The following is a 25,754-nucleotide window of genomic DNA, read 5'->3' on the forward strand; positions in this document are numbered from 1 at the left end:
TGTGCTTGCATGGGGCCACGGCTGCTGTGGCCTTGAAGCCATTTCCCAGGGCAGCCAGCAATTATTACAGCCTGGAGTACATTTCTTATATTCTATGCCTCTAGCCATTGAAGCTGTTTTTAAATAAAGGTCTCTTAATTTCACAAAAAGTTAACATCACCTTGGATGAGCAACACTTTTCTGCTAATACCTTCACGACTTAGTTGGGAGAGAGCCCTCAGAGGGAAAGCAATTAGAAATTCCTAATTTGTTGTTCATCCACCCATAAAAGGTTAAGAATATTCTGGTCTCTGATTACAGGAACCGAGCAGAGGGCAGATCCAGCCTCCCGCAGTGCCCTAGCTAACTGCTTGCCCTATCAGCAAATGGCACTGAATGGTCTCTTCAGAGCGCGTGACCGAGTTGGCGGTTTTATTGTGGGTCTAAGTATTTGGTTTTGTTTTTTTCTTTTTGTCTCAATGAATTATAGATAGCAAATATCGTATGGAAAGGAATGTCATTTTTCCTTTTGGTATAGTGCTTAGCAAACCATCAGCATGCAGTAAATGCTGAATGTTAGCTGCCATGATTTTAGAGAAAAAAATCCACAGGATAGTTCATCACCTATGAGAGCTGTGCAGTTCTACTTTTTGACCCATAATTGCTTGTATGGTCTGGATGTAATAATGCAGCATTATAAACAATTATGAATCATGTAACTCACTGCAGTGTATTATTATTTTACTTGAATAAGGGCTGGTGAAATTGTGACCACACCATAAAACTCAACATAAGGCTTCTTTCTGCCTGATGGGGGCTTACTCTTAAACAGGCAATACATACTGTAAATGACAACAAGAAATTAATCTCATTGGTCAAGGTAATTGACTTGGCATTAGATTGTCCTTCACCTATTTTTCCTGTTCTGCTAACTCAATCGTTTAATTTAGCCAAATGGGTAAATTGAGTCAAGAACCAAAGTCTCTTTAAGCTGGAGAGGGCTAGGGAATGGGTCTTAATGAAGAATGGGAGAGGTAAAGAAAGGAGATGAAAGGATACTGATAAAGCTAAGCAAACCCAAATGCTGCCAACCCTCTGGCAGTGCAGATGGACAATTCTGACATGAAAGAATCATGACTTGGCTTAAAGCTGAGCAAGCTGAATTGATTTAATAAAATATGGTCAGTTCAGCTGGCCTCATCATGTGAATATAGAAGAACTTCTGAAGCATCAATTTTTGAAAATTAAAATAATACATTACACACCACACTTAACACATTGACTATTGATGCCGTAAGCCCCAAACTAACAAATAAGTTTTAAGAAGATGGATTTCTGATTCTACTGCATTTTGTGTTTAACTCTAAATTTTGATTTTATTTTGCAACATTTCTTTTTGAAAACACTGTAGTAATATATGTCTACATGTATATGTCATATAAAACAAGTGTCCTCAATGAACTGGATAACTAATTTTGATACATATTCCTATAAAGTGCACAAACTTCCTTTTTGTGTGTGCTACATTGATGATAGAATAGCTTCTCTAAGAAATATGGGCTCCTACTGCAGCTTCATTTGATCTTGCAGGTCATTTAACCTGTCTGTTCTTTAATTTCTATGTTTGTAAGATGGGGATAATATTCATTGTTCTGTCATAGTTGTTAAGAGATTAAATGCAGTAATGTGTATGATGTGTGTGCTGTGAGAACAATAAAGGGTTCTACGAATCTAAGAAATCATTATGATCCTATAGAAAACACCTTGTGTATACAAAAACAACAGTCAGTAAGTCAATATGAGTCAAAGAGGAAAGGGGAAGAGAAAATGTTACTGATTATAAATGGGTAACAATTTACTGTGTTGGTCTATATCTTTTATTCATTTTTCTCAGGTCCTAATGTTATAGTAAGAGAAACCAATTTTTGAAGTAGTCTTTGAAGTAAGAGTCTCAGGACCATAGCTCTCAATTCATAAACTGAGCAAAACAAAGGCAGTTGCTGGATAAACATAATCTGCAATTATAAGTCTTGTCTTTGAGAACAAGTTCACCCCTAAGCCACATTGATCCACTTCTTCACTGGTTGAGAAAGAAGCTCCTCTTGGTTTCTGTGGCCTTTTCTTCCTGTGATAGAACTCAGAATAGGTGAGTGAGAGGGGTGAAGTATAGCTCCCACTTCTGTTGTTGGTCTTGGGGCCATAACTGGGACTTTTCCTTCTTCTCTCCACTATACATCTTAATTCCCTTCACACTCAGCTCTTCTCTCAGCACGTCTTGGCAGTATATCTGGAATGTCTAAGCCCTTGACAAACTGTATCCTTTTTACTCTGGCTTTCCTGCAAGTGTCCATTCCCAAGTTACATTGGGAAAGGGGGAACCAGGTGGCATCCAAGTGGACCACCTGGGTTTCACATGCATTCACCTGCCTCTGTTGCGTAAAACAGCATTGCCTCCTCTTGCTGATCAGGGTCAATTACTTCCCCCAGTATGGTGACTCCTCTGTTGATCAGCTGTTTTCTTGGTATAACCAGTCCAAAGTATTCTGCTGGTAGCCATAGCTTGTAATTCAATGCTGTGTCTTCTTGGGCACTAGGATTTCCCGAATAATAGTTATGGGAACAGAAAGCACAAAGCCATCAGTGAATCATCAGGAATCATGGTTAAGTAGGGCTAACCTGCTTCTATCCCTTAATGCCCCAACCTACCTCTCCTTTCCATGAGGAATATAGCATATAATCAATTAGTTTAATATGCAACATCATGGTGGCTAACATCCCACCCTTCACAGTGTTTCCATTGAGCTCGTCTCCAGTTGCAACTTTATAAGGCCATTCCAGTGTTGTATGACATCAGCTGCCTCTGGGTAGTATGATCCCATGATCTCAGATCCACTTCATTGTGAAGCTGGTCTCATGTTAGGCCCTGAAAGCGCAAACCCATACCTAGATTAGGTATCCATTCCTATGAACTCCTAACTCTTCCAGGATGACAGTGGCCCAATGTAGTTAATTTGTCATCAAGTAACCAGTTGGTCTCCACGAGAAATAGTGGCATATTGGGAATCCAGCTTTGGTCTCTGTGTTGGCAGGCTGGAACTTCAGGGCCAGCCATAGCTAGATTAGACTTGGTAAGTGGGAGTCAATGCTTTTGGGCCAGAAGTTACCTCCATCATTTGCCTATAATACCATCGTGTGCCTCAGGTAGTTGATAAATAAAGAGAGAGAGAGAGAGAGAGAGAGAGAGAGAGAGAGGCAGAGACACAGACAGAGGGAGAAGCAGGCTCCATGCAGGGAGCCTGACGTGGGACTCGATCCCGGGTCTCCAGGATCAGGCCCTGGGCCGAAGGTGGCACTAAACCGCTGAGCCACTGGGGCTGCCCCAAAAACTTTTTTAAAAGAAATTTCCAAGCTCATCCTAAAAGCAAGGGAAAAGGAGGAAAATCTAAAAACTAATTTTAAAAAAGAATAAAGTTGAAAGACTTATCATACCTGAATTCAGTAATACAATAATAATGATAGTGTGATGTTAACTTAAGTACAAACATATAGACAAATGGAATAGAAAATATTGGCCAAAAATAGATCCAAACTCATAAGGTCAATTGATTTTTAACATTAGGCCAAAGCGATGGGGGAAATCAAGGTCTTTCTAACAAATAATCCTGGCACAACTGGATTCCATTTGGAAAAATATAAACTAGACTCATACCTTATGCCATACATAGAAATTAATTCTAGATATGTAATAAACATAAAACAAACATGTTTCAAGAGTTTTTAGAGTATCTTCATGATTTGGGAAGTAGGCAGAGATTTCTTGGGAAGCATTATCATAAAAGAAAATTATCAATAAATTTGACTATAACAAAATTTAAAATGTTTGCTTATCAAAAATATATCACTTAGAGGGTGTCTGAGTGGCTCAGTCAGTTAAGCAGTGGACTCTTAATTTTGGCTCAGGTCATGAGGTCAGGGTCGTGGAATGGAGCCCGGCTTTGGGCTCTGTGTTCAATGTGGAGTACTTGAGATTCTCTCCCTCTCCCTCTGCCCCTCCCTCTCTCTCTGTCTCTCAAAGTAAACAAATAAAATCTTAAAAACCACACATACACACTACTTAAATGGGGCACCTGGGTAGCACAGTTGGCACATCAGACTCTTGGTTTCAACTCAGGCTGTGATCACAGGCACGTGATCGTAGGGCTTTGAGATCGAGCCCCACCCATGTCAGGCTCCGTCCTCAGTGTGGAGTACGCTTGAGTTTTTCCTCTCTCTTTCTCTCTCTCTCTCTGCTCTTCCTTCCCATGCACATTCTCTCTCTTTCTCTCTAAAATAAATAAATCTTTTTAAAAATCACTTAGAAAATAAAAAGGTAAGCCATAGAGCACGCAAAAATCTTTGTGATAGATTATCTGAAAACAGGCTTGAATTTAGATGTAGAAAACAATGCCTACAAATCAATAATTAAAAAACAAACGTCCCAGTTTAAAAATGGGCAGGTCTTAGACATTTCACAAAGGAAGATGTAAGAGTGTCCAATAAACTCATGAAAAAGTGAACGTCATTGCTCATCAGAGAACTGCAATTTAAAACCACACAAGATAGGACTACACTCTCATAAGAATGGGTAAAAATCAAAAGAGAAAAATTAACCACACTAAATATTCATGAGGATTTGGAGAAACTAGAACTCCTACATACACTGTTGATGGAAGTACGACATGTGATTGCACAAACACTTTGAAAAAAATTTTGGCTGTTTTATATAAAGCTGATCACTTATCATATGATTCAGCAATTCCAATCATAGGCATTTAGAAATGAAAACACATGACCAAATAGCAAGGCTATTTTTTTTTTACAGGCATGAGCATGTAAAATATTTTGATTTATGTGTTTTTGTATGAATTCAACGACATATTCTGGCTATTTCCCCTACTATTTTTAGTGAGTTTCTTAGATAATTTATTTATACTATTATTAAACTCCATTTGGTCCACTACCTGCAACCTAAAATTACCCTCTGACACTAAGTTGCGGTTTCATGATCACCAATATCTGATATCAAATGTTTGTGTCTCTCTATTGACACCTTCTCCTCACTCTGACTCCCTCTCTGGAGACTTTATTTATACCGATGAAATGCATGACAATATTGCCACAGTTTAAAATCATTTTTTTGTGTTGTTTCACTTGATTTTACTTTAAACTACTTGCTATCCAGGGTCTATTACGTGAATAAGACATTTTCAAACTGCATCTTTATTTGCTTACATGATACACTTTGGAGACTCAGAACCTATTTAGTATCACTTTAACTCAAAGATCTAGATAGAAAATACACACACCTTTGTACTGGTATTTGCCTGGTGTCTACAGATAAATATAATATGTATTTGCCTTATCAAAGGAACTAACCTAACACAATATAGAAGATGATGACCCAATGAAAAGAAAAATTGTGCAGGTACAAGTATATGCCAAGTGATAGGGGGTTTTATGTAAATTTTAAAAATGTTTATTCATTAACCTTAGAATGTATTAATGGAGTATCCACAAGGCAACCACACATCATCCAATCAGTAAAATTGCATCCTTGTATAAATTAGGAGTCTACTTTCATAGATATATATTTTAGTGAATATGTTATGTCAGCATTCAAATTTGCTTTAAAACACAGGGACATAATCCTAGAAGTTATGATATAACGGGGCACAGGATGAGTAGGTAGTTTTATTTAGAACAGCAAGACAAAGTATATGGACACTTAGAACAAATGCCTGAGGAGCAGTAAGGAAGTTAGAAATAACTTTCTGTCTTTGTCTTAAAATGTGTAATACAATATTATTTAAGATAAGTCACCAAACTGTCCAAAAGCTAAGGATTTAACTTTTACGTTCCTTCTCTCTGTTTCAAACTGTTGATGAAATAAGTTCCAAGTGGCAGAAAAATTTTTTCAAAACCAAATGCATTTTGTCTTATATCCTTAGCTCTTGAATAGCATAGTGACATAGATGTCTGATAAGTGCTCAGACAACTGGCTTTTCAATTTGGCTGCACACTGGACTGTCCTGGATGGTTCAGAATAATACCACTATCTAGGTCCTGCCCACAAAGATTCTGATTGAACTGATAGGAGTTGTGGCCTGGCCATTAGAGCTTTCTAAAGCCTTTAGGTGATTTTAATGTGCAGCAAAAATTAAGAAGTACTGCTCTAGAAAGTGAGTGGTAAATGTTCACAGAAGGGGGAATTCTCTGTGTTGGAACTTGGTACTTATCAGAATTGTCTTTTAATAGAAAATGTGACAATTAACTGTAATACAATGAACGGGGCTCAGCCGCAGAAAACAGAAGCTACTTTACCAAGTTTAAGAAGAAATGAATGTATCTTGAAATAGTAAATGGTTTACAGCTCACTGGGAAGGCTGGAGGAATAGATGGTAAATTGAGCTTTTAGAAACAACTTCAGGAGCCATGTTTTCAGAACTGTGCCATTCGGGGAGCTGTTAGGGAATCATGAAGTATTACCACACTGCCAATTCCCCAAACAGGCCTCCACTCCCAGGATGAGAAAGAGGACACCCTCAGGAAAGGCATATAACTAGGAAACCACTACAGAAGACCCAAGCACTTGAGGATGAGTTTGAGAAACACAGAGGTTTCTCTTTGGCAGAGTTTCTTTTTTTTTTTTTTTTTTTTTGGCAGAGTTTCTTGAGGGGGCTCTAGGTCAATGAGAGGTAATGTGGTAGGGGCCCAATAGGAATAAAGGCAGCAAAAATGGCATATACATGAGCATGGGACATGTATAGGGATATGTGAGTAACTGGTTATAACAGGAGCAGAAGATGAAAACGGTGAATAGTAAGAAATGAAAAAAAAAAAGAGGATTGATACAAATGGTAGAAGTAGGGAATGCGTGATCCTGTTTGATCTGTAAATTTAAAACTTTGGAATTAAATGGGGTTCTAAAAGGCAGTATTGTGATGGTGCTGTAGCCCAGAGCACAGTCTCTGGAGATAGCGTCCTTGATTTGGATATTAGAGCCAACATTTACTAGCTATGTGACCTTGGGCAGCTTACTTAGCCTCTTTGTAAGGATTAATATATGTAAAGACTTAGACAGAGTAAAACACATTACTGTATTTTAAAAAACACTTGTTGAATGATGATGGTGATGATGATGACAACGGTGGCGATGAATAGTAAAGATTGAGAAAGACCTCTCAGGATGAATGCTACAAGTTGTAGGTCATATACTCCCTCCAGAACACTTTCCCCATTGCAGAAAAATGTGGGTTTTTTTTTTTTTTTTGGTTGAAGCTCACTACATGAAAGTGAAAAGAAACAAAAGTTTCCATCCTTTTGCAAGAGTCTAGGTAGGACACAGATGATGAGGACCTGAACTGAGGCAGTAGCAGAGAGGAAGATACGGAGTCTAGAGACAGTTAGGAGGTGAAATTGCTAGGACCTGGTAACCAACTGACTTTAAAGGGAGAAAGAGATCAAAATTTATATTGAAAATAAGTGGGTAAATGCTTGTGCTACCAACTGTGATGTGAAATACAGGGAGACAAGCAGACTGAGAAACAGGGTGGCTGAAGAAAAAAGAACAGGAGCATTGCACATGTACTCATCTCGGGCTCATGAGTAACATCTCTATGTTGGTGTGTGGGAATGACAGTCCCTAAAATGAGAGAAGAAAGGGACTGTGACATCAGAGTCACAGGAATCTGAGGAATCTGAATTTCAGATGCTAACTCATTACAGGGTTGAGAAGGAAAGGACATTTTTATAGCAAGGGCACAAAGAGTGGCATTGCATCAGCATTGCCCCACATTGGACATGCACTTTTGGTGGATCTGTTATTGCCATTAAAGCAATCAGTGACCGCATTCAAATAAAACTCATGTGCCTAAATGTAGGTATCTATTTCTCAGTGACACTTAACGTATGAGCACACCTATGGGTGAGGCTTTATATATTTATTGGGACAGTTCCTTTGTCCATAGATGCACCAGCTGAGAAATCCCATAAAAAAATAAAAACAACACTAACTTCTATTTCTGGCAATATAGTTAATTTTTGCATGTTGCAGTATTGCCTAACTCATTTACTAATGTTGGCCTGTGTCTTTTTTGTTGTTGTAGGTTCATTAGAATTCTCCATGAGGACGATCATGTCGTCTTTGAATAAAGACAATTTTACTTAAACATTTCCAACCTAGCAAGGTGGGTAGCCTTGCCTTCCTTGGGCCTGGTAGTACTGGGAAAACATTCAGTTTTTTGCAACTTAATATGATGTGACCTGCATGCTTTAGTAAATGTTTAGGAAGTTTCTGTCTTTTGTTTTTTTTTTTTTCTAGCTCCAGAGACCATACTCACTTTTTTTTATAATAAATTTATTTTTTATTGGTGTTCAATTTACTAACATACAGAATAACACCCAGTGCTCATCCCGTCAAGTTCCCCCTTCAGTGCCCGTCACCCATTCACTGCCCCCTGCCCTCCTCCCCTTCCACCATCCCTAGTTCGTTTCCCAGTTAGGAGTCTTCATGTTCTGTCTCCCTTTCTGATATTTCCCACACATTTCTTCTCCCTTCCCTTCTATTCCCTTTCACTATTATTTATATTCCCCAAATGAATGAGAACATATAATGTTTGTCCTTCTCCGATTGACTTACTTCACTCAGCATAATACCCTCCAGTTCCATCCACATTGAAGCAAATGGTGGGTATTTGTCATTTCTAATGGCTGAGGAATATTCCATTGTATACATAGACCACAGCTTCTCTTTATCCATCATCTTTCGATGGACACCGAGGCTCCTTCCACAGTTTGGCCATTGTGGACATTGTTGCTAGAAACATCTGGGTGCAGGTGTCCCAGCATTTCATTGCATCTGAATCTTTGGGGTAAATCCCCAACAGTGCAATTGCTGGGTCATAGGGCAGGTTTATTTTTAACTCTTTGAGGAACCTCCACACACTTTTCCAGAGTGGCTGCACCGGTTCACATTCCCACCAACAGTGCAAGAGGATTCCATTTTCTCCGCATCCTCTCCAATATTTGTGGTTTCCTGCCTTGTTAATTTTCCCCATTCTCACGGGTGTGAGGTGGTATCTCATTGTGGTTTTGATTTGTATTTCCCTGATGGCAAGTGATGCAGAGCATTTTCTCATGTGCATGTTGGCCATGTCTATGTCTTCCTCTGTGAGATTTCTCTTCATGTCTTTTGCCCATTTCATGATTGGATTGTTTGTTTCTTTGGTGTTGAGTTTAATAAGTTCTTTATAGATCTTGGAAACTAGCCCTTTATCTGATATGTCATTTGCAAATATCTTCTCCCATTCTGTAGGTTGTCTTTGAGTTCTTTGCTGTGCAAAAGCTTCTTATCTTGATGAAGTCCCAATAGTTCATTTCTGCTTTTGTTTCTTTTGCTTTCGTGGATGTAGCAAGAAGTTACTGTGGCCGAGTTCAAAAAGGGTGTTGCCTGTGTTCTTCTCTAGGATTTTGATGGAATCTTGTCTCACATTTAGATCTTTCATCCATTTTGAGTTTATCTTTGTGTATGGTGAAAGAGAGTGGTCTAGTTTCATTCTTCTGCATGTGGATGTCCAATTTTCCCAGCACCATTTATTGAAGAGACTGTCTTTCTTCCAGTGGATAGTCTTTCCTCCTTTATCGAATATTAGTTGACCATAAAGTTGAGGGTCCACTTCTGGATTCTCTATTCTGTTCCATTGATCTATGTGTCTGTTTTTGTGCCAGTACCACACTGTCTTGATGACCACAGCTTTGTAGTACAACCTGAAATCTGGCATTGTGATGCCCCCAGATATGGTTTTCTTTTTTAAAATTCCCCTGGCTATTCGGGGTCTTTAAGTTTCTGTCTTCTTTGCTGAGAATTTTTATCATGATTTGGTGGTACATTTTATCATATGTTTACCTTTGTTTTCCCTGTGAATTATATTGATTTAGTTTATTAAGACAAATTTGCACTCCTGCGATAAATCCCTTTTGTTGTAATGTATTATGCATTTTATATATTTCTGGATTTGACTTGCTAAAATTTTGCTAGGAATTTTTGTCTTGTTTTGGTACTGGTGTAATATGGGTTGCACAGAATGAGTTGAGAAGTTTTTCCTTTTCCTCTATTATCTAGAATAATTTGGGTAACACTAGCATTTTTTTTCTTTCTTGTATATTTGGTAGAGTTTACCAGTGAATTAATCTCAGCCTGGGGTGCTGTTTGTGGATTTACTTCCAGTGCACAGGTCTTCTTTATCCTATCTTATTAGTTTGACTCACACATTTATCATTTTCTTTGTGCCTTATTTCTTTTTGTAACTCAGATTTTCTTTCTAGGATTATATTATTTTCCTTCTACTTGAAGAAAATATTTTAGAAATTCCATTTTAAGTGTCCATTTGTGTGTAATGCTCAAAAGAAAACTTGCACAAAATGCCAGCACCATAATTGCCCACTTACTAACATCTGTAGCTATATAATCTATATTTTATCTTCTTGTTATAGATGATCTTTTCATCTACCTAGTGAGGGCCAAGACTTGCTCTTGTATGCTATGCTTCACCCACTTTCACTACTCAAAAATAATGCTCCAGCCATTTTCTCCCACTACTTTACATTTTTGGTTCATTCTTATCAGCATATAAATAAGCAATTATTTCTACTGTCTTTAAATCAATGGTCTCTTGACCCTGCATCCAAAGTTTGTATATTTTGGGTTCCGCCAGAGAAGGAGAACCAGTATGCTACATACACATGCCCATAGATAGCTTTACACAAGAGGAGAATTGACTTATGCAATTGTGGAGACTAGGCGAGTACTCTCTGTGAAACTGTCTCTGTGTCTAATTGTGCGAAAGCCTGAGGTGCACAGGCAGGCAGTCACCATAGGAAGATCATGAGCAGGCAGGAGCTCTGTAAAAACAGATTGAAACTTGGGTTCATTCTTGTTGTCTCTGATCTTGATGATAAGGGTATCCTTCAGAAACCAGGACTCTCCTTCATTTAGATGAAAACAAGGATCTCATCCCAGGAGATGGAGAAACTGAAGGAGGCTCCAGGGGCAAAGAGAGATTAATTGAAGGCCCAGCTGCTGTTTCACACCAGTGAAGTGACTCACTAAATCAGCAATGACAAGGTATTGTCAAAGCTCCACAATATAGAAATACTTTATAATTTCCCTTCCTCCTGTTGTCTGTAGTCTTTGCAACCCAGGAAAGTTAGGAGGCATTCATTTTTTTCTGCTTTTTTCCTACCCCAAAACTAGAGGAACTCCCTAGAAGGGAGAGGGAGAGTAGATATTGAAGATCCAGACCATGTTTTACTACCATGTTAGAGCCTAGGATCATAAATCTCACCTACATTGGGAGGAAGAAAGAAAAGTTTTGGATTGGATTGAGATGAAAGATGAAATGAAAAGGACACATCTTAAATGCAATAATGAGACTGGATAAGTAGCTGAAAGTAGCTGCAAAGTGATAGGATCCTGCCAAGGTGTTGCTGAGGAAGGCCTGACTCTACAGCGGAGGTTGATGAGGGATTTAAGTAGGACATGACTAAAGGCATAAAGACCAAAGCAAGAAGCTTCTTCAGAAAATCAGTCCAAGGATGATAAGGCCCTAATTATTCTTATAAATTTGTTAGTTGGAAATGATGACACTGGCTGGAATAAAAAAGGAAGAGGAATGTGAATATAAATGGACATTGTGGTATGGAATTGATGAAGAGATTGTCCACAGTCACAGGGTTGGGACTCCGAGTCAGAACACCCGCCTTCTATTCTCCAGTTCCATCATTTCCATGGACAAGGCATTTAACCTTATTGAACCGCAGCTTCCCTCTGTAAGGAGTAGGTCATATCTGTGACGTTCACATTAAGGGCTTTGGTAGAGCCCAAACAAGATGACTTATGAGAAAACATCTGGAAAACTTAAAAAAAAAAAGTAAGATTGTATTGTTAAACAAACCAATAAGATTAACTTGATTTTGTATTTGAAACCATCAAAGCATTTTCTTTATTTCAAGCTGGTGAGGTTAGATGGTCAGGCAAACAGGCAAAGAAAACAGGTAGGATGGGAGAAGTGCATTCGCCCATCATTTTGGTCAGTGTGGAGAGACAGGCAGGAAGGAAAGTGCCCCTCATCTGATTGCCTGAGAGCTCAAATGCACATCTTTCATCCTCCTGGCAGATGGATCGCATATCCCCCAACCCGCATAGTCTCATTTACACGCAGTTTCCCAGATAAGGATGCTGCTGCTGCTCACTTGCGAAAAGATTTCCAAAGCCACTAATAAAAAGGTAACTCGCTATGTGCTACAAGAGATGACAAGCGCACCTTGGGATGAATGATGGGTAAAGAATTGTCATTTCTCTTCTCAAAATCAGGCTATCACCGGCTCATGTGGCTTGGCACCTGTGGCTTGTTAGCAATTACATGTGGAAGCCGACCCATTCAAAGTTGCCCCTGTAGAGCAGTTTTAGGGCTGTTGCCTTCCGTCTGTCTTTACATGGTTTCAGGGCACTACAATATGAATTTGAGCAGAAGCTTTGAAATCAGTTTTTTTTTCTCTTTTTAATATTTTCTCCCATTTCGTTTGTAAGTGTGATTTTATTTGCTTTGAATCTAGGATTCAGGGAGGAATGGAAATAGCCGTCTCTTTGGATTCATGATTATTTTAGTTATACTTGGACTTAGTTTTCTAATAAGTTATTTGATAATTGATTCATGGTAGAAATGGTAGCTGTACTTCAAAAATGTTTCAAAGTTTCTTGCACCACAGCAGTGCCTTGTTTTTGGTAAATGAGGCTAATAACAGTAACAAAAACATTTATTTTTTACTTAAAATGTAATAGACACTGTTCCAAGTACTTTACATGAATTACTTAATTTCATCCTCTTTACAATGCTATGGTTATCCTCATTTTACATATGAAAAAACGGAGGTCTACAGATGTTGACTAATTTACTTACTTGAAATATATATATAATATACACATACTTATATTTTATAAAAATGCAGTTACATGAACTGCCAAATTATTCTCCCTAAAACACAAGACTGATTCTTGTAATTCCTTAGCTCAGAAATATTTAATATCCTTGTCTATCAAATTAAGTATAAATGCCCTATCTTGACATCACAGATCTCTTGAATTGTGATCCTAATTTCCTTCTCTAGCCCTATTTCTAAGCAATTTCCTAACTCAATGGTCCTTAAGCAAGAGAGGTTTTGCTCCCCACCTCCACCGGGGGATATTTGGCAATGTCCGGAGATATTTTTGGCTGTCACAACTTGGGAGATACTACTAGCATTTAGTAGGTAGAAGCCAATGATCCTGTTAAATATCCTGAAACGCATAGTGCAATTCCTTCCCACAACAAAGAATTATCTGGCTCAAACTATCAATAGTACCACAGTTGAGAAACACTGCCCTAACCTATTTTCCAGCCAAACTGAACAACTTCAACTTCCTTAAAGAGTCTCTGTGTGTTTCATTTTTGTAGCTTGCTTTCACTTATTTCTTCCAGGCTCCATTATGTTAAGACATGATCCCTGATCTCCTACTGACCAGCTTCCTGGCTTCCCATCCTTATCCCTCTCCAATATAAAAACCTGCCTGCTCTTCAGACCACTCTCAAATGCCAATTTCCTTGATAAGTTAAATCTTTGCTCTTCCATATTAGTTCGTAAAGATAAGATATAATATGAGAACCTTGATGTTAAACAAAACTTGATAAAAAACTTATCCCTATGTGATGAACTTAATATGAATATTTAAATGCCAATTTTCACTGTGGAAGTGTCTAAAAACCTTCTCAAACTTCGCACATTTCAGCATTGTGAAACAGCTTAGTTTTATTCCCAATAAAGTTGTTTGTTTTTGTTTTTGTTTTTTTAAGTCAATTTTGGAAGTAAAAACAGTAGGTCACTGATGTTCCAGTGAGCATACTACAGCATCTGTAAAAAGGCTGACACCCATGTTTCATTTCAGCAATAAAAAATTTAAAAATCAATTCAATAAGAATTTATTGAGTGCCACTATGAGTCAGACTCTGTTAGATGCTGGAATTCAAAATAAACACTTCATGTTCTTTCCTACAATGAAGTCAAGTAAACATCTCTAACACTTCAAAATGTTTTATTATAGGAGTAGAGGAATCATTTCTCTGGGTAAGCATCCTGATGGCCAGGTAAATGCAGAGGTGACAGTCGGCATAAGTTAGGAAGAGTGCTTCTTCTGAGTACTGTATAAGAAACTTAAGGAGAGGAAAGAAGGAACGCATGAATAATTGAGGGCATTAATAACACTGTAGAGAAATGTGGCCTACCTCACACCCCAAAGGAAGAGGGAAACCTCCCCTGGACTCTTTAGAAGGCCTTGACACAGATGTGCTTAAAGATTATGAACTAAAGCAGAGATACCTGAGGTGAATTAGGAAAGCAAAACCAAAAGAGAGATGATTCCACATTTACTACTGATGATGGAGCATCCAGCAGCATTGGCATGTTTTCATTGAATGTGTTACCCTGCACATTAGCAGCCCTGCTACCATGGCCTTCTTTCCCTTGGGGACATGGATTGTGTGTCGTTGTCAACCGGGGTGTAAGGGTAACATACGCACTCATCGAGCCAGTCATTTTAGTGTCTGAAACTATTTTGCCATGTTCCCCATGTTACCATAGGCTGGTTCATCAGTATCAGAAATAAGCATTACAAAGCAATGTTAAAATAACTCATTATTTGTGTAAAATCCAGCAAAGATCACCAGCATCTCCGTAGTGTTCTTAACCGAGAGAATACTGTGCTCTCAGACAATGGCACCTGTAGTAGCATCTTTTCTTGATTTCATAGATTTCCTGGAAAATGAATCATGAAAGTGGCTCCTAACACTCAAGGACTTAGATATCTATATCTATATATATATATAAAAACTTCATGTATGGAATGAGGACATGTTCTGCTAAATTTTTAAAAACAGTTCATGGGGCTCCCTATAGTCAGAATGCGTTTCGTGCTGAGATCTTTCTTTTTTTCTCTCCTTCTTGAATAGGTTTAGAGCTGGCAAAGCAGATAATGAGAACACTTTAACATGCACAATGAGGCGGAAGTTAATATCTCTGGCTGACATTATTTCCTACCAAGCTGAATATGGCAGAAATGAAAAATAATGTCTGCTACTTCTGGATCGGTTTCATCAGGGAAGAAAAATATTATAGGTGACAAAATCAAATTTTCTCAGTAAATTTTTAAAAATTCATTTCATCATAGAATTATGCCCATTCTAACTTTGAATACTTGGGAAAGACTTACGGCGCTGCCTGTGGTTTGGTGTGCAATGTCCAGCAAAGCCATTTTCTGTTCCTAGTATGCTACTTGCTTGGTAAGCCTCGGCTACAGGTCATCTGACATTCTGTAAGTCAGTTCTCTTTGAGCCTAAAGCTTTGAAAATAGAACTTATCACAAAACACAGGGCCCCTTTCTGCACTGCCTGGTCTCAGTGAGATTCCGTAAATAAAACATTGGTGGACTAAAACACAGGTAGACAGATCTTTGGAAATGGTCAGGAAGAGCTGGGGATAAGCAAAGAATTGCTTGTGGGGAACATACCAGGACACATCACCCCACCTTGTCCTCAGGATAACTGCAGATTCAGGTAAGCAAATGATCTCACAGAGGAGCTCTTGTGATGAAGACTTTCCACATGGCTCCTGCTGTAGCCCTGAGATAAAAAGTTTACCCAAAACAAAGCAAATGCAGACATAAACGACTGATAGGATACATGGCGTGCATGAAGGCAACTATGGCTAACCAAGGCCTCATTTCACTTAAGATAGCAGGAGAAGAGGTACGACGGCAGCATTCCTGAATCACGGAAACTCTAGGTTCTGACTAGTCAGAGCTTAGACACAGTGTCTGAAAGTCTCATTTAAGTCTGAATGTAGCTCCCTTCTGCTCAGTTAGCAATGTTCTTTCCTAAACATCATCCAGTCTGAAACTTAATTCTTGTGAGTCAAAATATTTTCTCCAGCTTTGCTCAGGTCCTTTTTGGAAAATGGTGACTTAGGTGGAATTTTATTTTCAGCAGATGCTGTGATTTTAAAACCCTGTAACCTTGTGCACCACCTTATCTGTGAAACGATTATAATAATATACCTGCTTCTTGGAATTGTGAGAATTAAAATGAGTTAAGGTATGTAAAATACTCGGGTAGTGTCTGGCATATAGGATGTGATCGATAAATGTGAGCACAAACTGGGCCAAGATAAAAATATGCAAACTCACCAGTAAATCCGGAAACCCAATGAAAGCCATTTGAGGTTTGTTTCCACACACAAAAGGGAGAAGTAGGTAAAATACCTTTCTCTAAGGTCTATTGCTTTGTTTCTTTTAGATTTAGCTTTATAGGCATCACAGCTTATTGGTTAAAGCTTCTTTTCATGGTAGACCACATGGTCTAACACAGAAATGGTGGGTGGAAACTTGTTTCTTTGGCTCTATGAGTTCTTCCTTTTCTTGTTCATTTATTGTCAGCTAGTGAGGTGAAATGAAGGTCATGGTGCCTTCATCTCATGATCTGGGCAGTACTTTGACCCTGTGATTCCAAGAAGTTTCTTGTTCCCATGATTCCACTCCACCAGGAGGCAAGTGTAAATCATAAGCTTGGACAGCCCCCTAAAGGGGTGGCTTTCCCCGGGTGTTAATGACACTAGAATAGATCTTAACACAGACAACCTTCCACCCTTCCTCGGCTTCCTTCTAAGTCAGAGAATGAGAGATTTTTCTCTTATATTACTTTCCACTGATTGTTCCAGAAATGGCCTGGTGAACATTTACCTAAAATTGGAAATTAGGGTTAATGTAGAAATCTGTGAGTTCCTTGGGGCCCAAATACAGGGGGTGAGGGGATGTGTGTGTGGGGTAAATCTGATTTAAATTTGAATTTCCTGCAAATGTCACTCCTGTAAATCCAGGTGGCTTTCTGACTGGCCAGACCTGCCCTTATGGGAGAGAGGAGTCAGCAATCCCTATTAAGTATCTCATTTTCACAGAGAATTTTTTTTTTTTGTTTAGTTGAGCTCTATAACTCATTTCCAAAAGCACCCAAATAGTTTAAATTTTTATAAGTTTGCATGCACCGATCACTTCCCTTGAATAGCTAAGTAAGGAAGGCAGGGAGGGCTGAAGGGAAGTTTTCCTGTGAACATGGTGTTTGTGACTGGATTAACATTTCCCTGCTAGAATTGCACGTCCTCTTAGCTCTCAGAAGGTCCCAATTAGGCCTGACACATTGCCATCACAGCACACATACTCCCTGTAACAACCGAATTAAGCTCAGTTGGTGCTGGGCGAGTTTTAAAGGAGGTTTTCCAACGAGTGTGGGTGGACAGATTCCCATTTCCTCACCCCCACTCCTTCCCCCAGCCCACTGCAAATTCCCATTATAACACCCTGTCTCGGAATATGCTAGCTCTCGACTCAGTGGGCGTTTGTCAACAATTTTATAAACCTGAAACACAGAAAACCATCCTGCTGACACGGGACGGGAAGAATCACACAGAAACACCACAGACTTTGGGAAGCAAGTCGGAAGTTTTGAGAAAATAGCCTCTTGAAAACCTCAAGTTTTAATGTGTGCAAATGAAATTTAAACAGTTCCTATATGAGCAGCACTCCAAATAGGAGGCTGAAAAGACTTTAAAGAGTCCAATTCACAATGCCGTTGTGTTGCCTAAAAGATATTAAAAATACGTTTGTTTAACTGATTTTCCTGTTTGAGTCAATTTGTTATTTTGACATTGGGGACATGCACAGAGGTTCGTACAAACCCACAGAACAATCCATTCTCCATCATAGATCCTTCACAAACCAAGACAACTCATCTGTTCATCCATTTCTCTTCAAAAATCTTGTACTGAACTCTTATTAAATGCCAGACTGCTGTGGTTCTTGGGGATGCATGTTTGAATAAGTTCTTGGCGTGATTATCTTTAAATGCAGGGGAGACAGACAATAAAAAGGTAAACAAGAAAATAGCAGGTGGTAGGGACACCTGGGTGGCGCAGCGGTTGAGCATCTGCCTTTGGCTCAAGGCGTGATCCTGCGGTCCTGGGATCAAGTCCCACATCAGGCTCCCTGCAGGGAACCTGCCTCTCCCTCTGCCTACACCTCTGGCCCTCTCTCTCTGTCTCTCCTGCCACCTCCCCCCCTCAAAAAGCAGATGATGATATGTGTCAAAAGATAAAAATCATCAGAGTGACACCCTTTAGAGCACCTGGAGACGTAAGCTGAGGTCTTCATGATAAGAAGGAGCATGCTTTTTGAGCATCTGTGTTTCAGGTAGAGAGAACAGCTAGTACAAAGGCCCCGTGGTGGCAACAAGTCTGACACATTCAAGGACTAGAAGATGGTAAGTGTAACATGAGCACAGTGGGTACGGTAGGTAGTAAAGGATTAGAGGGTCAGGCAGGTGCCACGGGAGGCAGGGCCTTTCTTTGTAGGCCAGGTGACGAGGTTGGATTATACTTTAAATGCTACAGGAAACCATCAAATGGTTTTAAGCAAGCGGATGACATGATCTGATCCATATTTTTTAAAAGATTACTGTCCTTTCTGTGGAGTATAGAATGCAAGAAGCAAGAGTAAGAGCATGAAGACCAGGGAGGTGGCTGCTGCAGGAGTTTATGTGAGAGATGATAACATTTGAACTAAGGCAGAAGCAGTAGAAATGGAAAGAAATCTTTAAAATCACAACACCTTTGTGGAGGCACGAATCTCCTACCTCACAATCCACTGCCTCTCCACTCCTCGGAATCCCACACACGCGGCGGCCACTCATCGATTCTACCGCTTAATGACAGTTTATCGCAGCTTACTGTGTGCCCGACGCAGAGCAACGTAGTAAGGACACGCTGCACATAGATGTCAGCTCAGTTTCCAACAGATCATTTCCCTTCTTCATGAAGACCAAGCCACCTAAACGGATATTTTAAAATGTAACTGCAGCAACAGATATTTTATAAGCATTCAAATTAATTGTTATCAACATGTTTGTAGGCAGTGGCCCCACCAGGACTGATTTTGCAGGAACTGGAATCCTAGGAAACCAGTTCTGAATGAGGTAATATTTTATACTGAAGTCTCACATAGGGGAGGCATTAAGAAAAGTGTCGGGGATTAACACTTGCAGCCAAGAAAATGCACTCATTAGTTTAATTTTTCTGCTTGAAGCATATCTTTATTCCACAGAATTCTATTGGCTGATTTCATCTCACTCATGTCCTTTCACCCATCTTCATGGCCAATTAGGGGACTAGCTAGGAGAGCCTCCCCAGGTATTTGCCGGGAGGAGAATCATTCCTATGTTCTATTCACCTGACTTGCTGTGCTGGCAAGGCTGAAGGAGACGTGTAAATACCTGGTTTTGTAGGCTTGAACTTTAACAGGTGCCACCACCGGAACCTTAATATATGTCACCACCATTTCTCTGCCCCATTTTCTTAGGTGGCTCTTTTCAGTACCTAACCGCTGCCGCATAACTCGAAGTTGAAGAGCTAATCCTGCAATCCTAACACTGAATTTGGACATTCTAAATGAGAATCAGACTGCTTCCCAAACAAAAACACACATTAGCATTAGAATTGTTTTAAAAATTCCAAATCCGTTACAGTTTAAAGACCTTCCCAGATATACAGATAGATACAGATATAAATATATATGGTCTCAAATTTCTTTGTCAGTTCTTTGAAGAAATAGCAATGACCATTTCCACTCCATTTAATGAAATGATCTTTTTCTATTACACTTTCTTTCATGTATTTTACCAAAAAATCCTTTCTACTATCTTGTGCTTTCATCACTTATGATATGATTCATTCTTGACTCACAACGATCCAACTTCTTGTGATTCTAATGCGCAAAATTTTGGAAATTATACCTATGCTCTTTACCGATAGCACGTAGTGAAGAGAGCAAACTCTCTGCACTACTTGGCCAGGGCCCAACTCCCTTATCTGCTGACCTGACTCATCAGTCAGGTTTGCCCAGGAAAAGCCCCAGCCCACCAGTCCTCAGTTGCTTCCTGAGGCTTCCCTGGGAATCCATTGGATACCTGTGTATCACTGGTTCTTTTCTTGCTACCCTAACCTGTTAAAGAATGTTATTTATAATTCACTATTTACAGAAACGTGAATAGGACATTTGATGCTATGTGAGGTAAAGACATCTTACCAGAAACTGATTAACTACTATACTCATGGCCAGCTCTGTTAAAAAGTTACGCACCAGGTTCTGGATCAGGAAAGTAGCCCCCTCTTACTGCGAGTCCCAAATGAACTCAGCCAGCTGAACAACTAAAAGTCATAATGTGAAACATGATGAAATATTAAGACAACAAATACAAATTAATTTAGTCTGAATGAGATATATTTTATATTAAAATGTCATATAAGGAAGGCTCTCAAAATATGGGGGATTAAAAATTTTAGTCAAGAGAATTCTATTAATTAATTTAATTTCTTTTCCTGTGCATTTGAAAAAAGATCACTGCCATCAAATTTCAATCGTGAAACCTCATGGTCCAGCTTATGGAGCAGGGTCTAAAAACCATTGCCCTATCATAATATTGTTCACAGGCAAAACGCAAGTTTATTTAAATCATTCATATTTAGGGGCTGTTACCCAGCCACAATGCTGAGAGTTGCTTGTACTAAAATGTCCTTAGCAAGAGAGTTGCACATTTAGGTAAAGAGTTTTGAAGAAATCAGCTTTACTAGGTACATTGTGCTTCATTTTACTGATTTCAAATATATTGAGGAATTGGACTTACATTCTCAGTAGTGTCTGTTAACCTTGAAGTTTTGTGATTTTACATTAAATGGCTTAGCTTACTGGATTACCTGGTAATTTGAAAAATGTTTCACATTTTGATCAGCTGAAGGTTCAAGGGCTGTTTGCAATCCCATTTCCATAAGCAACCTGAGGGTCCGACTCCTTGGAAAAGTGTGTCTCTCAGAAATCTCTTAAGGCCTCATAATAAGAATAGATTAGGTAGCAGTCAGTGAAAAACCTCTACATGCTAGAATCCTAAGAAAACCTTTCAGGAAAGGTCTTTTTCATCTTTTGATAATTGCAAAGCAGGTAGGCCATTACTGGAGGCAAAAACACCCTCTGCAGACTCTTTTTCAGCCAGGACAATATGGAAACTGATGTCAGGGATCAAAATATTTGCAGAAAATTGACTTTCTGTAGACTTTAAATTTGTAGACTTTACAATTGGTATTTAAAATGTAAGTGCAATAACAGATATTTTATAACCATTCAAACTAATTGTTATCAACATGTTTGTAAGCAGTGCCCCTGCCAGGCCTGATCTCAGGTGTACCCGGATCCTTAACCATTGCTGTGGGAAGAACTTGAGGGAGACTCGGGTTTGGATTTGGGGGCTGTGCCAGTTGACAAGCTGTGCAGAATAGAAGCTTGGGCAGGTTACTTAAATTTTTTTTAGCTCTCGCAATTGTAAACCGGAGATGATGATACGGGGTAATAGTATGGGAGGAAACACCTATCACTATGATCAGTGTGTTTCCTTTCTCCTCCCTACGATCCCCGTCACTTTCTCCCACCGGTGGCAGCATCTATGAGTAAACACAAGGCACTGGGTTCCTCCAAAGGAATTTGCACTCTTACCATTCCTTCCACATTCCTGCTTGCTCTTGTAATGTGTTTGACACATTACAGTTAATAAAATTCTGAATTAATGTTCTGTTTTATATGCAAGACATGGTGCTTCCCTCATTCTTCATAATCTTGATTTTTTAAAAAGATTTTTATTTATTTCTTTGAGACAGAGAGAGAGAGAGAGAGAGAGCACAAGCAGGGAGGAGGAGCAGAGGGAGAGAAAGAAGCAGTCTTCCCACAGAGCAAGGAGCCTGATGTGGGGTTCCATGAAGGGCTCGAATCTCAGGGCCCCTGGATCATGACCTGAGAGGAAGGCTGATGCTTAACTGACTGAGCCACCCAAGTGCCCCATAATATTCAAGACATGGTCATACTGGAATGATTGCTTATCTCCTTCCAAGGAATTCAGCACTCTGTCTATTTTAAGATCTGTATAACATTCCTTAAAGATGAATTTATGGGCAGAAGCACTAACCAAGGAAGAATCACTGAAGAGTTGCAAAGCTGGTTTCCTGTGTCCATAGCCCCTCTTCATCCCATCCATGGCCACACTCAGTATGGTTGCATTCCTTCCCTCGTCCTCTGCCCATCTTGACCAGACATTTTATACTATCATTTTTCCCTGAGGTACAGTGTGGGATAAAAAGCTTTGTCTCCACTAAAATAATTTCAGGGGGTGGAGGAGAACAGATTTGGGGGTATCAGGCTCAGTGCTTCCCTCCTCCCCCAGAGCTCAAGTGTGTGGCCAGGATTTCTATTCACCTGCCACAGGCAGGACCCTCTCCATCCTGCCTTTTCATACTGTAAAATGGTTACATAGTTCCGAGTGGGGCAGCTTCTTCATTCTTTCATTATGAATGCTTCATAGACTGATTAATTCTCAACGCATCCACTTCAGGTGACAAATCCTGCCCTCCATTATTTTCCAACCATCCTTTAAAAAGAATGGTGCCAGACCTACCTTGAACTTTGGTTATGAGGAAAATTAAAACTTCTGATTTCATATGTATGTTTGATTTTCCTTGAAATATATTTTCAATTTGATAAACTATGTAAGGCTTCATTTATATCACTTTGATTTTTTTCACAAAGAAAAAATATATGTAATATAATATAGCTATATATAGAGAGAGACAGCACATACTTTACCTTTGTCCCCTCAATGCACACATAAAAGTATTTGTAATCTCAGTAGCATTGGATATAATGAGTAAGAGCAGCTCTGTGCCTGCTGCTTGTCATTTTCTTTGTAACGTCAATCATTTTTGCCTTTATTTATAAATTTGGGTTAATGTTTGCGATTAATGAGCAACTGAAGTGTTTCACTTAAAACCAGTAGGCTGTGGAAGTAGATGAATTAAATAATACTATGTAACCTCTTCGTGTTTCTGAATGATTTATGATTGATGTATAAATAGTGTCAGAACATTTTAGTTTAAATCTAGAAGTATATTTCTGTGATGAATGCCTTGAAATAAGAAAAGTGCTTGGGTGGTCATGTCTCATTCTAATATGTTAATTACATGTATAAAATATGAATCAGGAGAAGAAATTATTTTAGGGGTAATCAGGAAAAACAATGCATCAAAAAAGACGGCATTTGAAAGACTATTATGGAGTTCTCGGGAAGCAAATGTTAAAATTATCATTATTGTTACTATTATCACTATTCAGTTATGAACATTTCAACTATGGTACACCATGCTATTACCCGAAATATATTCAGGTCAGCGATTCCCACATGTTAGTAAAAAAACACCTTTGTGTTCATATGTATTAGGAAGCCAAATAAGAACGGGATCCGGCACTTTGTCTCAATATCAATTATTATTAGATTCTAATTATTTCACTTATGAACTTTAAAAGCTCCTTGCAATCACTTCAAAGTACCAATCTATGGGCCCGAGTGAGTTTTCATGCGAAGTACAGTTCGTTTCTAACAGAAACTATCCAATAATAAACAGATGTCTCATGACCTCTGATAAAAAAGCTTACATTTTCAAAAGAAGGGGGGCTGGTGTTTCATAAGCCCTAAAATAACAGTTGGGTCCCTTAAATCTTGAATTTTCAATCTAAATTTGAGTGGGTTCAGACTCTTGTTAAGAAGCAGTTGCTGAAAACTCATTTCCTTGGGCACCTCCCCACTCCTACCCTCAGCCACCTTCGAAATAGTTGAAGTTTAACACACACACACACACACACACACACACACACACACACACACACACCCCTACCCCCGCCCCGGCCGGGCAGGGCACACCGAGGATCAGCCCGTTTGCTCTGGCAGAGCGCACCTGCTACTCCTGAGGCCCGAGGCCTGGGCTGCGGCCGGTTGTTATCTCCGGGAGCAAATGAGCGGACCCAGGGCCAATTCACAGCCCATCAGCGAATGGCAGAGGGCGTTAAATCATGAACAAAGAAGCTCCGCGGGATTCCACCAGCATATATATTTTTAGATATTTCAGAACGTCATTTGTTATTAATTAAGAGGCTGTTGAAATTACCCCTCTCCCGCGTTCAGATGGTTGCTTATTTGCTCCTCGTAAGACTGTGGAGATGGAGGTTTAATCAAAAGACCTTGTGATGAGCGCCTTGTCAGAGCACAAACATTTTGAAATCCCAATGAAAATGCAGTTTAATGCATCCAGTGAAATTGCCTGGGAGGAAATAGTGAATACAGCTTTTCTTAAAGCCTTTCCCCTCAGGCCATTCACTAAGAAACTGGTCACTAACTGCTGGTAACAACCCATTTTGGAGGGATTATTGCTATTATTGGCATTCTGTGGTTTATGGCAACATTTTGTTCGAGACGTTAGAAATGATAGTGCAGCCGGACCTGGTACTTCAGAGAAACCCGTCCCTTCTTCCCTTGCGGTTAATGGCCTTTTTTTTTCTTACTCCAATCTAAATGTGCGGAGGCTGAGCTGCACCGCTGAGTTTATGATCTGCTACATTTCTTGTGGCTCTAAGAAATATGCTTTACACCGGAGTCAGCATTCAAATCAATGGAGCAAAAATATAACATTTATTGTTAGTAAAATTGAATCATGCTGGAAAGGCTGAATGAAGGCTTGACTTAAACCGGCTGTTAGAGATCCTTGCACTTGCCACGAGCGCTTTCCGGATGACACGCAGCCAGCGGCCCTCCCCCTGCTGCCACCAACTGCTCGCAGAGCGGGCACCTAGGCCGTGCCAGGGCCAGGCGCCCAGTGACAACTCAGACTTGGGAAGGAGGCAGCGCTGGGGGAGGGCAGGCAAACACCACACAATGCAAGAAAAGTTCTCGAGAGTTTCAAAAATATTTCTTTTGTTCACTTCAGATGGCAGAAACAAGTCAGATCCCTGGCAGTTTAAAGCCATAAGGTGTATTAGTGAGACCGAATGCAGATTAGGAATATGTTATTTGCATGGGAGACAGAGTTTGGGGTTTTTTGTGGATTTTTTTTTTTTTTGCCTTTTTGGGGTCCGTTTTTCCTTCCATCTTTTAATTACAAAAAAAGGGGGAAGATCAGAGCGTATCATTAGCTCTGCTTCTTAGTGAACCTGACTTTTCTCAAGAAATTTACATCTTTCTCTCATTTTCTGTTAAGGTTTCTTCCCCTGTTTTCTCACCTACAGAATTATAATGAGGTAGAGTGAATGAGATCTATGGGGAGAGCGCTGGACCCAGAGACTAAAGGTAAAAGGATGATTGATGGTATGAGATTACCATAAAAGTACAATCAGGATCAGATTTTAAAATGAATTTTTAAGCAGCCTAAGAGATACTCTTTGATTTGCAGTCTGGTGGAATGGATAATGTCTCATTCAGTGGATAAAGTTTCTTACTGTGTGACTTGAGCTTTTTCTGATCTTTCTGACTGGGAGTAAAATGGAACCAAAGCCTAAAGTGGTTTTTAATGCAGAAAATATCAAACACAATATTCTTAATGTCAAAACCTGGGCATAGCAGGTGAGGAAAGAAAAATAAATAGAAGAATATTGCTGGTAGTGTTATTGTATTAGGCTCTCCTCTCACTGGCAAATGGGGTTAAAACATACATTTTTTAAAGGGCAAACTTGTTTACATATT

The 25,754-nt window shown here is 39.4% G+C and overlaps 1 long non-coding RNA gene across 1 annotated transcript in view; it reads right to left on the reverse strand.

The window, feature by feature from the left end:
• The window catches only part of LOC140603047 (uncharacterized), a 246,415-nt gene that overhangs the window by 34,042 nt on the left and 186,619 nt on the right, over positions 1 to 25,754 (reverse strand). The window contains exon 8 of the long non-coding RNA XR_012006094.1: positions 18,786 to 18,979. This is a non-coding gene — a long non-coding RNA (uncharacterized lncRNA). The remainder of the gene's footprint in view (positions 1 to 18,785; positions 18,980 to 25,754) is intronic.

Source organism: Canis lupus, chromosome 13 (assembly GCF_048164855.1).
Source record: "Canis lupus baileyi chromosome 13, mCanLup2.hap1, whole genome shotgun sequence".
NCBI lineage: Eukaryota > Metazoa > Chordata > Mammalia > Carnivora > Canidae > Canis > Canis lupus.